The sequence below is a fragment of the Falco biarmicus genome, chromosome 1 (assembly GCF_023638135.1).
Source record: "Falco biarmicus isolate bFalBia1 chromosome 1, bFalBia1.pri, whole genome shotgun sequence".
Taxonomy (NCBI): Eukaryota; Metazoa; Chordata; class Aves; order Falconiformes; family Falconidae; genus Falco; species Falco biarmicus.
The window spans coordinates 106,744,577-106,757,781 of record NC_079288.1 but is presented as its reverse complement, the minus strand read 5'-3'; positions in this window follow the sequence as shown (position 1 = coordinate 106,757,781).

Genomic DNA, 13,205 nt, shown 5'->3' with positions numbered 1-13,205 from the left:
TACCAACCTTAGCACATGTTGCTGAATACAACTTTTTGTATCCCTTCTCTTCCCGTTGCCTTTCTTATGGTCCCTAAGGATTGGAAAAGTGCTGATGTGTATAAAAGCATGTTCACTTTTCCAACAGCGTGTTCTGCAATAACAATCTAAATAATTTCCCTGTGAGGTTCCCTTCCAGCATCTCCTTTAGCTCATCCAGATGGCAGTACCATTTCACTCCAGAATTGACTGTGTGGAACACAAGTCACTGCATCAAATTACTTCCCTGCCTTATTTAAATACTATGCTTTTGTTCCTCTAGTATCCATTTTCATTAAAAAGTCAATATTAGTACATTTTGATCAGATCAATTTTTGGTAGTGTTTCTTCTGTTAATATTGTCAGTGAAAGAAGCCCACTGAAAATGACAGTTTTCTCCGTTTCACTCTCCAACATTTTTCATCAAGTGGCCAACTTTTTATTTCATAAATTCTTTGGGAATATTTTCATTAAATTTTCCAGGATTCTGTTATATGTATATGTGTGTGTGTATACATATATATATATATATATGTGACCACACTTTTCAGTGATTTGGGTGGTCATATTCACAAGTTGAAGTTAATTAATACAAGGTCTGTGTAAAGTGTTTTTTCTTGAGACTTTCAGATGACATGGCCAGTAATTGACATGTATATATTTTTAAATGTTTTAACAGATACCGTATTTGTTTGCCTCTTGTTGTCTGAAAAGTTTCCTAGATTTTGTGATTTTTGAAGGGAGCTGAATATCTGATGCTCTCATTGTCCTAAAATTCATACAGTATATTCGCACAGTGAGCATTCTTAGGTTTTTTGTGTAGTTTGTTCTTAGCTGTTTAATGATAGATATTTGAATTTTTAGTTCTCACTAGAAATTTGAAGATAAAACCATGTTAAAAGTCAATATGTTAACATTGCCATTAAAAACCCAGTTTTGTGTTAGTGCCTCTTGTTACTGTATATTTATAAGAAACATTCTGCTTATCATTTTAGTTAGTATCACTGTAGTCCTTGATCTCTGCATTGCTTCTTTGCAAAGCCAGTCAAGCAAAGGCATCTGTGTATCCCAAAGTAGGATTATGACCTCATTCTGATTATGACCTCGTTTTTATATTTTTGCCTCTCTGTGGACTCTGCTTTCTTGTTCGCCTCAGCCCTTTCTTCAGCACAGATTTGTTTTTCGCTGCTAATCTTCTAGAAGTGCCTTAGGATTTGTATCGGTTTCTTCCATTCCTTTTTTCTCAGAGTAAATGTAGTCTGTGAGCTTTAATTACAGTATATTTTAAGATTCTCTACCCGTGAATCTTAACAGAGTCTTCCACACAGTTCAGAGAATAACACAGGTGTGGCACAGGAAGCCCTAAATGAGCTGACAGAAGAATTTTAAAATTAGAATATATGGTGCAAGTACGAAACAATGCTACAAGGGCAAATGATTTCCTGTTGCAGTTATTGTCAGTACAGGATATGTGCTATGCAGGGATGCAGAAGAATGTTTATGTGGTTTTAGTACTGGTGTTTATGTAAAGTTTGGTAGCATTAGTAACATAGATTGTTAAACTGGAGAGTTGGCTAGAGTCGAAAACATGTTAAACTTGGAGGAGTGGGATCCAGAGTAAAATAAAATAGGCTTTTACTTCTACTCAGTCATCCAACCATTCAGCTTGGCTCCAGGCTAACAGGCCGATATGAAGATTTTCAAAAGGAAGAAAGAGCAATGTGGCAGAGTTGTTGATGGCGGGGGCGCAGGGTGTGACACAAAACACAGAGCTGGAAGAGAATGAAGGTGGACTGTATCCAGATCCTTAAGCATATCCAAGGTGTTGGGTTTTTCTACGTGTGCAGTCCAGGTTAAAACGTATTTATGGAAAGTTACACACCAGAGGAAAAATCTTAATATAGTTAGGAGATCTCAAAAAATTTAAAAGTTATTGCATGAAATATTTTTTTCTCAAATCTGCAGGCATCATGCATCATCTTCACTTATGAGTGATCTGCAAACCTATGTTTCACAGCCGCACACAAAAGGGGTTTTTTGTGTGTTAGAACTTTTCTGTTGCAGTGTCATCTATACTGTTGTTGCCACTGGCTGATGTGTATATAAATTCTGATTACTTCCTCTGAAATAATTGTATTGTATTGTGTTTTTTTTATATACAGTATTTCTATGAACATTTTCGTACCTGCAGTTGTACTGGAGCACCTGTTCTCTGTTTTCTTTCATATTTCTTCTTAACGCTTGGAACATGTTTACAACAACCTTTTCAAACACTTACTATCCTCTTCATCTTCAAATGATTCATAAAGAAATTACATCTCCTTCAAATCTTCTCAGATTGGAGGGATAGAAGGCTAAATTTTGTGACTTTTAAGTTATGTTTTATTGAGTAGCTAATTGATTTTATCATTGTTACTTTTGTTCTGCTGCACTGATCTTTCTTCCTCCTTATGAGCTGGTAGTCATGTGAAATCAACTTTTTATACCTAACAGAAGCTGTGTCTGTACTTACTGGGGGATTTTGCAAAAACTAAATTAGCAAATTATGTGTAGCATGTGAGGCAGAAAATTCCACAAGCTAATGCAGAATTTAAGGTGTGGTTTATTAGCTAAGTCTTTTTTTAAAATATTTTCACTTAATGTAGTTAAGCACTACACATTATACTGTGTATGGTTATACCTGTTATGGTCCAGTCTCTTTTACCAGCCTATCATAAAGAATGTTATGTCATCAAATACCGTTTATCATTGACCTTAAGACACTTACGGGACATTACCATTATAATTGAAAAGTATGTTTAATTCCAGTGGCTGGAACTGCCATCATGTTTTTGTGAAGTAATTACTGAGCTCTTCAGAGTGTGTCTGAGGCCATGCTACTCTGCTCAGAAGAAAAAGAATGAAGAAAATCATTCTAGAAGAATCACCAATTTGAAAGATACCAGGGAAACTGGGCCCTATTCTGCATACACAGTAGCAGTGTAAAGTTTGATGAAGTAAGAATGTGTGATTTGCCATGTTTTCTAAGCCTTAGTGGTATCATCAGTTTTATATGTTTAAACTTTTCTGCCCAGAGAGGAGAAAAAACCCTTTCAAATTCCAAGACGCTCTTCAGGAGCAGTGTTTTTTTCACTGAGCAGTTACCTTAGTGCTCTTCATAATACTGCAAGTTACCCATAGGAAGGAAAACAGATTGGTGGGAAGGAGAGCCACAAAAGGGTAAAAGAACCAGAGAACAAGTAAATAGCATTTTTATTATTGGCAACATAAAATAATAATCATATGCATTTTCTAGGGGGGCGGAAAGGAGGCTGTAACAACACTTTAGTCCAAATTCTCGATTGTATGCTCAGCTGTATTATCACAGAAAGATCCAACATAAGAGCAGAACAAGTAAAAAAGTATCTGTTCAGCTTGCAGTAAGCTAAGTGGGGACACATTATTTTGTGGGTATCTTTACCTAACTGTATTCTAGTCCTAAGGTCTCCCCTGCCATGCATACCTATACTCACAACCTTGCCTTTTAGACACACTCTAGCAAAGATTTCCTTATGTAGCCTGTAGCAAGCAGTCACATGAAGGTTAGTCATCTGATTGCTCTCATTCCCACATCCTGTATAGAGTCTAAAATTTATATACCCATCCATTTTCTTCTTCAAATAGGCTGGTGGCACATTTCTTTAAAGACTCATTCAGGCAGATGTGTTCAGTCAGCTAGTTTCCCACTCCTTTTTTCATCCTATCTGGAGCGGTACATTTAAAAGCTATTTTGCTCTTTGCCTTTCTGGCTGAGCTTCTGCTTACAGTCATGCTTCAGGCCTGCTCCGTACTGGGTCTGTGAGAACGGGCTAAAGAGCAAAACATAGACAGTTGAGAACAGAATATGGAGAAATACAATTTAGGAGGAGGATATGGAATAGCAGTAAGAAGAGGAGAAGGAAGGAAAAAGGAATTGAGGACATAAGGCATGAATGAAAGGAGGAGAAAATTGATCCTGTCTGAAAAAGCATCACTGTTTTTTTCATCTTAAAAGCTCAAAGTCAAGCTTCAGAAGTAATGAGAGTATTCAGAAGTGTTGATTTATTTTAGTGAGGTTTGAAAAAAAGCAAAACAGGACAGAGGAGACCAAAAGAGAGTTTAAATAAAGGGGCATTACAGACTTACAGGGAGGAGCCTGCTACATGCTGTCTTGTGGGCTGAGATTCTAAACTTTCTGTCATTTCTGTTCAAGTTTCTTGTTCTTCCTCTCAATCAGCTGTAGGCACACTTTCATAGAGTATAACGACCATTTTTTAAGTCTCCTTCCTTTAGGTGCAGGAACAAACACAATACAGTTTGCTCTTACTTATTCATTGTACATTATCCTGACTATAATTTTTTTCCCGGTAGTTTTTCAAGTGCTAAACTGTTTAGTGGGGTGGTGAAAGCAATTTTATATAAGTAATCTAGAATTTCACCCTATAGAAAAAGAAACATTGGCTTTCATTCTTCTCCAGACTTCTTGATGGGCCTGGAACAAGATCTTTGTGTGCATGATTGTGTTCATTCTTTAGGAACTAGGGAAAGGGTGGAGGTTATGTAAATCTTGCAAATGAATATTTCTCCTCTTGGATAATCCAGTTTCCAGTCCAATAATCTACTTCTGTGGAACAACAATGCAACTGAAATCCTTTCCTATTTTAGGCTGTTCTGTTTTTAAAGTTAGTTCCTAGAACAGTAGAGGTATGAGAAAATTGTATTCATACTGTATATATCAGGTGCTTTTTTCAAACTGTGTGCTCTTCTGGGTACTCTTGAAAACATAAAGGTTTAATGATGGTCTTACTTTGTGTTGCATCAGTCTTGCACAATCCTGTCAGATTTCCAGGTCTGATCTATTGCTTTCTCTTAAGATATAAACCAATAAGAATGGCTGTCTGCAACAGATAAAGAAAAGAATGCAAGAGAGGTTCCCTTAAAAAGCTCATTCCTTTATTTCTGTGGCTAAATTGAGCTTTTTGGGTAAAACCCAACATGAAGTAAAACAAAGGCAAAAGAGCAGTATTCAGTGAATATAAAATTAGGAGTAATACAGTGGTTAACATTACATAATATATACTCTGTCTCAATAGAATTTTAAAATACATTAAATATCTCAGATAAAGGAATGCAAATATGTTAGCAGGTATTTAAAAATCTGATTTGGTTCTGTAAAACTGATTTAGTTGATATAAAATACATGAGTTGGATGAGTGTGGACCTCATACACCCCAGTCTGTACCTAAGCAAAATTTAACAGGACTGGGTTATAGAATACACTGATTTAAAAAAAAAAAAGGCAGTTGATTTGTTAAATGCTGTCAGTGTTCATGCTTTTTTCTTTTTTCTTTTTTTTAATCTTTTTTGAAGTTTTCAGAGCTCCCAGAATATAGTCTATAGTGTAATATAAAAATGTTTAGCCCCACTTCTATGCACTGAAGGTTTTAATTTGCAAACTAGCAAGTTAACTTTGCAGCTGTAAATTTAATATACATGACTTTAGTCTGTGCCAAATTTAAATCTCACTGATCAGAGAACATGATGACTTCATAGATATTTCCATGCTGAGACATCCATACTTTTTTCTGTTTCCAGAGCTAGATAGTTCAAATACCTCTTGCTATGCTCCACTTCAATTGTAGACAAATCTATGGCAATGGTTTGTTTTTTTTTTAAGTTGCCAGGTAAATTTAAAACCAGAACAATTCTAACCTTTAGTAAAAACTGTATTTTAGTCCCCGGTAATTGGTTCTGTTGTAAAAGCGTGATACTACCATTTTTCTGGACAAGCAAAGGAGGAGCAGGAACCACTTGCTCCTGGAATTAAGAGTGAAGATTTTCTTGACAAGACTCAGCTGAAATGAGTATCTGAACTAACTAGTTTTCTGTAACATGGACACTTAAGGCAAATTGGCTTTTTGTAGAGGGCAGGCACTTTTTAGCCTGTGCTTGTACAGATTTAAAAAAAAAATAATTCTGGAAGAAAAAAATCTGACATGGAAGTAAATAGATAAAACTTTTTTTTTTCCATAAACAGATCATGCCAGACTTGCCTGCTTTCCTTCTGTGACACAGTAACTGCTTTTCTAGACAAACAAAATTTTTAAACTTAACAAGAGGGGAATTAGTAAATTATTTGTCAGATGGGCAAAGAAATACCTCAGAGGAAAAGGTGGCAGTGTATTATGCTGCATGGCAGGGGGAAGTTGTTGGAGCTCTGTCCAAAAATTGATATTGAAACTGGTATTCTTTAATATTTTCATTAGTGATCTTGGCACAAAAACTAGAACTTGCTAATGAAATTTGTTGACATCACAAAGTTGGGAAACAGTCCCTGTAGGGTGATGTTGTACCGAAATAATTGCATGACCTTGAGGAGTACAGAAAAAAAATGGGATAAAATAGAATAATAAAAACTACAAGGTCATGTGCTTAGGGACTAACAGGAAACACTCTCTGACAGAAGCTCAGAGCTTGTCAGATGGTAGATGAGAGAATTTGAAAGAATGGATATATAAGCCAAAGAAAGGCTACACTCAATTTGATGGTAATGTGGAAAAGGTAAATTCAGCCATACGTAAATTCAGCCCTCTTTCTTGCACAGATAAGGAAGTACTAATGCCACGTGTGGTGCATGTGGCTGGTGAATCTCTAAAGCTGAGAACAGATACAGAAATTCATATGCATGAAACTGGACTTAGAAGGGTTGTAAAAGATTTTTTTAAAATTCCTATTAAAAGAGAGGGGTGAACAAGAGACTAAAAGAACTTGGATTATGTAGTTTCAATAAGTGAAGCATGAAAGACCTTATACAGTCTTTGAATGTACTAGTTGAGGCAAATGTAATAGGAAAGGAAGCTTGTTTTAATTGGACAAAAAAAAAACCTAAGAGATTACTCTAAGATGGGGGTATGAATAAATTTAGATTGGAAATCAGACGGAGTTTTTTACCTGTCCAAGCCTCTAAACATTGTGAAGAGAAAACATAATGTGCAAGGGACACATTGTAGAATGAAACTTGTTTTTCCTTGTGTTTCATTAAGCTGTAGTTAGAGCACTCTGAGGTCTGAACTGGCTCAAAGCAGCTCAAAGCAGCCATGGGTTAAACCAGACTGATACAGGCAGTAGAGGTAATTGTTAAGATTTCTCCACCGCACTGCAAGTGACAGATAGGAGCACTGTACCAAACAGAGCGTGCTGTTAGTGGTTTCTCTTGGAAGAGCCTCCAGTCTGCCTCTCATGGAACTGTAGAGCTGCAGGTCTACTTTACTGCTTCCTTCCCACTGATGCTTCTCATTTCCCCATTTCCCATTCTCTGTGCCTTTTTTGTAAGCCATATCTGAACGAATGATAAAGCAGCAGCATTAAATATATGGAGATGTTATTGGTTTTATTTTGAACTGTGTGTAGTATCACTTTCTTTTCAGCAATGGTACATCGATGAAATGTATTTGTATTGCTGCTAAACCCTGCTAGAAACTAAGCACATTCCATTTTAGTTCAGTAATGCTTGCTATAACTGGTCAGCTTGCTCTTCTCTTTCCTATTTGAACAGCATGTTCTTATTTTTTCCTTGCCAGCAAATAGTCAAAATGTTCTCATTAAGAATTTGAGGAATGACATATTGCTAGAATTCAGCTGCCAGAATTAAGCCTTACTTGGCTTCTTGATGTACAGGAGTCCAGCCTAGGAAGAGCCTGTCATGCCTCAAATGTTTGTTTATAATAATTTGTAGTTATCTTGCATAGTCATCTTTCAGTAATCTTGAGTGTAATGCCTACAGTAACTACTGTTTAAAGTTAATATTTTTTCTAGCTGGAGTAACTTGGCTCTGCAGAGAAAGGAAAAGGAAGTAGAGTGATACTGTCTAGACTGCTGCATGACTGCTAGCCTTCCCACCATGGGGATTCTTAGCCTGCTGCTCTGTATGCCATCCAAGATCTCCTCATTCTCTGCACTGTCCTTTTAAATCCTTCTCCATTGTTTTACCAGTCCTAAGTCAGAGGAAGTGGATGTATTTGCTTGCAGAAGGGTCCTGTCACGTTATGAGAAGATTGTAAGGGTTTTTTTCTTTTCTTTTCTTTTTTTTTTTTTTTGAAGATGACTGCCTAGATGTCCTTCAGAACTCTAGAGAAATCCAGTTCTATGTTATACCTTTCACACCAAGCAGCCCGAGGGCATTCCTGAGTTAATGAGTACAGCCAGCTCTGAACTGGCAAAGTTCAGGCTGTTCTTTGTACAAACTCCATTGAATATTTTAATCTCCATTTGCTTTTGAAAGAATAGTTGGCTCACAATATTCAGGCTTATTTTTACTCTTATAGTGATTTATAAAACCTCTGCTTCTTCCAAGCGTTATTTACTTCGTCTCACAGTGTCTCTGTGAAGTAGGGGAGTGTTGCAAATGCTGGGCCAGGTGTGTTGGAGGAAGTTTGTTCACAGGAAATGCAATTTCCATCTGAAAACAAAATATTTGTGAATTCATCTTTACTTTAGTTCATAGTTCTGGCCAAAAATAACTGTAAGAAGGAAGTTATTTGAACTTTTAAAAAACTAGAGTTACATCTTGCTATTTAAAAATGTCAAATACTAATTTGTTGATACTTTTATTCGTTTAAGTCTGCCCGGTGTAGAGTGAAGTCTGTTATTTCAAGTAAAATGAAAGTAGAACTTCATTCTACTAGTAATGGTTCTTGTATTCGTTATGCACCATAACCTGGAATATTATGTATGTACTCATGTAAACCTATTTTTTACTTTCTTTCTTTTTACCATGAAATTTCTTGTTTCAAATGAAAAAAAACCAGCAACCCCCCAAAAAACTTATACAGCCTGCAATAGTATTTCTATTTTATTGATTGGAAAACTGAGAAACAAATTTCATGTGCTGAGTCAAGACCAGTCTGTGATGGACCTGGGTACAAAGCTTGGATTTTTCAGACTTCTTTTCCCCCATGACTCATCTTGTGTTCCAATCAGTAAAGTGAAACTTCCCTTTCTCTTTTCCTTAATTTTTCCTTAAACTTTGTATAATAATCATAACTTACTGAAAGATCCCTGTAATGTACTGTGAGCTGATGCATACTTAACATGGGACATGGTGAGTGTGGACCAGGGAGGGTGAGGTCTGACTGCAGAGGATCAGGAGTCCTGCCAAAGGTGTAGCTGAGGTCAGGCTTTTGTGTTCCCTGCAGTGCCCATACTCTGTGTGGGAGGTTTGAAGTTAACCCTGTCTTTCTCTGCTTCTAACTTACATTTTAAGTTTTCTCATTCGCTTGTGGAAATTGGCTTTCCTCTAACTGGTTCCATAGTGGGGATTTTGATGTAAATTAATCACATCTGTACTGATGGCGCTTGCTAGAATTGTCATGGTTCTTTAACACATGATTTTTGGAAGACAGACAGTATTTTATAGGACTACCAGATCCTTCTTTCATCAGTCTTTGACAGTGCCCAGTGCAAGATATTTATAGAAAGAAATAGGCTAAGGCGGGGCAGGGGTATGATGGGACAGGGGATCCTTCTCACACAACTTTTCCAATTGTAAGATCCAGCCAGATTCAGATTGCATAGGAGCCATTATCCATGATAGGTCTAGTTACCACTATTAATTTTTCTAGTCCTCTTCTGAAGTTATTCATAGCTTTTGACCCACAACATCCTATAGTGACAGGTTCCACAACTAGGCATTTCTTGAGAAAGAATCTGTTCTCTTAATGTTAAAGTTGGTTCCTTATAATTTTATTAAGAGTCAGTTTGTTCCTGTGTTATTGTTCCCTCCTCATCTTCTCCATACCATTCATGGAGACCTCTGTCATAACTTCCTTTATTTGTGTTTAGATAGTCTAATCACTGTTCCCTTGCAGAGAAGTTTTATTTCTCTTTTTGTTTTCCGAGTCTCTCTTTTTCTGGTTCTCTTTCTGGAGGGAAAGGTTAGAGCTCAGTAGTAGTTTTTACTTATTCTGATCATATAGTCTGCAGGCTGTTTAAAATTGTGTATTACTTCCTTGAAAGGATTTTACCCTTTCAGTTCCTTTTAAATTTCCTTTTAATAAGAGTATTTTATAAGCAATTTTTGTTTCTTAAACTGAATCAGTACTCTGATTGCATTTTATAACTTTTTATCATTTATATTCTCACACTTAATTACATAACAGCTCTGTGGCAAACATATTATTTATAAATGATTTAGAGCACTTTGGTTTTGAACAGTATGTAGCCTCTGGGAGCAATGAAGGAGCCAGCACTATGTGACTTGTCAGCCTTATGGGGGTCTTCTGGTATTTCAGGCTAGACTGTTAATAATTTATGGACCCCACATGGAGAAATCCTAATCTAACATACATGGGATTTTGTGCTCCATAGTCTTACTGTATTTCAGGAAATTTTATCCTGTTGTCTTAGGTATGGCCCAGAATATTTTGTGCTGATTAGGAAGGCCATCTAAGAACTGAAGCAGAGTTCAAGTTATTCATGGCTGGTCTGAAAATAATTTTAAAAAGATCTTAGTGGATATGTGCTCATTTTTTCCCTTCAGTTCCATTCAGTTTCCCAGAGTATTTCTGAGGCATTATTAGGGTTGTTTGCACTTCATCATATGTACAATGCAAAACAAACTACATGCATAGTTAGGCCCAGCTCTATAATCTGAAGCAACCATTCTGATGCTGAGCACATAGTAGCTTTGGTCGTGGCATAAATTTCGATTACAAGTACACATTTGAGATGCAATAAATGGCATGAATGGTGAAATTTTGTCTGCACAGAGGTCAGTGCCAAACCCCTTGTTTGGTTTTATTGGGATCAGAATTCTATCTCCAATGTTTTTGCTGCTTTGGATTGAGACAATGTGTATTAAATTAATTAAAACACAGAGATGCTTTGAAACAATAGAATACTAATTTATTTCCACAATTGTCAGTTGTATGGATTATGCAGGAGGGAAAGCAGCTAAGACATGCTGACTTATTCAGGACATCTAAGAAGGGAGCACGCAGTTAAAAAATACATACATCCAAAGTACAAGATTAGGTATAAACAAAATGTTTCTGGACAGTAATGAAGTAACAACTTCAATTGTTCATTTTCTGGTACTAATACCTAATTATTACACAACAACCAGAAAACAAATCAGCTGCAGGTTTTTTGTTGAAATTAGGAGAGAGACCATATGGGATTTTTATTACCCCATTCATGCAAACATACCTTATGCCAGATACAAGCAAATAGTACATAATCAGAAAGCAATGTCAGGGAGACTGTGGCCTGCTGGATTCAAGAGCAAATTTCAGATCATCTACTGTATGTAGTACTCCTGAAATTATTTCAGTGCTGCCAGTGAAAGATTTATATACCTGTGGTTATTGATGTTTGTATAAAGCTGTTGCTCGTGTGTTTTTCTATTTAAACTCTCTTTTCAGATGTATTCCTTACAGCTAGAAGAATCTTTTAGAAGCACCACTGAAAATTTAAAAATACCTATTTGTTGATCTTTCCAGACCTATAACTAAAGAAGCCTTTATTCTCTCACTTCAGAGCCATCTCTTTGCCTACCAAAATTAATACACATCTTGACCTTTGACGTTCTTCATTGTTAGTTACCCGAAACTAATCTTTCCTTATAGTTATAGGATAAGTTTCAAGTGCCATGTAAGTGTCTCCCAAAACAAATGCAGGTGCTAAACCCCATTGAAGTTACTAGATAAACTCTGAATTCCCAATCTTAACAAGAGATCTTCTTTCGTGGCAGAGGAATTGGTTTTTGGCAGAGAGATTTGTTTATTGCGGCGGGACTTACACAATAAGGCTACATCTAGGCTGATGCAGCCAGGGAACATTCCTGGACACTGGCACCGGATCCTCTGTGCTGTTGAATACTTAGCACATTTCACGGTCCTAGCTTCTGCCAATTAACACTCTCCCAAACAGTTCCTAAGCGTGGTTCAAGAGTTTAGCATGGTCAAGGGCCTGTTTGCAATTGGCAGTTTGGCAAAAGCCATCCAGTATGGGAAGATTAAATAGTATGGCTGCAGACATCTTCTTTGACAGCTGGCCTCAGTTTAAAAAAGAGTGATCTGGACACATTTGATTTTCTAGTGTATACGTAGCTGTACAGTAGTAGAGCTGTGAAAGCAAGAGGTACAGTGTTCTTACTCTTATGCTGCCGTTTATAACTGTAGCTGAGCGTTGAATTAGACCTGGTTTTGCGGGGACACAGCTTGTTTCAGAAGTCTCAGACAGAATTTGAGGGCTTAAGGAATGTCAGTAATTTCCATACACATCTGATACTGTTATTTGAACCATCAGCTGAACACATGCATAGCAGGCTCCGTACTTCTCAAACATTTGAAGCCTCCTGAGCCCATTCAGCACCAGTGGATCTATAGATGTATAGGAAACTAAAGTTACTTTTAATGTGTGTTATGTAAGAAGCAAGGTGGCATGCTTTGCATGTATAGGTTATTTTTACAGAGTATACAATAAAAATTATATGTCCCTTCTTGACAGTCCTCACTATGTATGTGCTGTGTACCAATTTCCTCACATTTCTGCTCATATAGGCTCATGAATGCTTATGCTGGCTCGTAAAAACCACATTCCTCCAGAACTTGTTTGCATTGCTCCCCACTATAGTTTTTTTCTTTAGCTTTTGCATTTTTAGCCTTGAAGAATTAATATTTTTGTCATTGTCCATATCATTGCTGTACGATGTGCACAGTTAAAGTCCCCAAACTAATCCCTTGCTAGGAAAGTGTTCTCAGTCAATGGGGTTTATTTTTTTGTTTCCCTTTCATAAATTTGATTCAGGACCTGTCATTTGTGTAGTTTGTGTGACAAAGTAAATCTAAGAAAATAGATGACAGAATTTCCTTTGCCAGCTACTTGCATTAAAATCAGATTTGAAATGTGGAAACCATTTTTACAAACACAAATTCCAGCCCCAAAAATATAGACAAAACTTTTTCACTGTATATCTCACTCTACCATTCTTTTCTGCCGGTGTGAGATTCTTTCTGAAATATCCACTTTTGTAGCTCAATGCCACCAAAACCATTAATAAGGAAACTGTCTGGGAAAATATTTTTTGCCTACCATCTTCATCTTCTGTGGGTTTCATTTTGAGATAAAATTTAATTGTTAACCATGGAACTTGCAAAATTTGATGAATA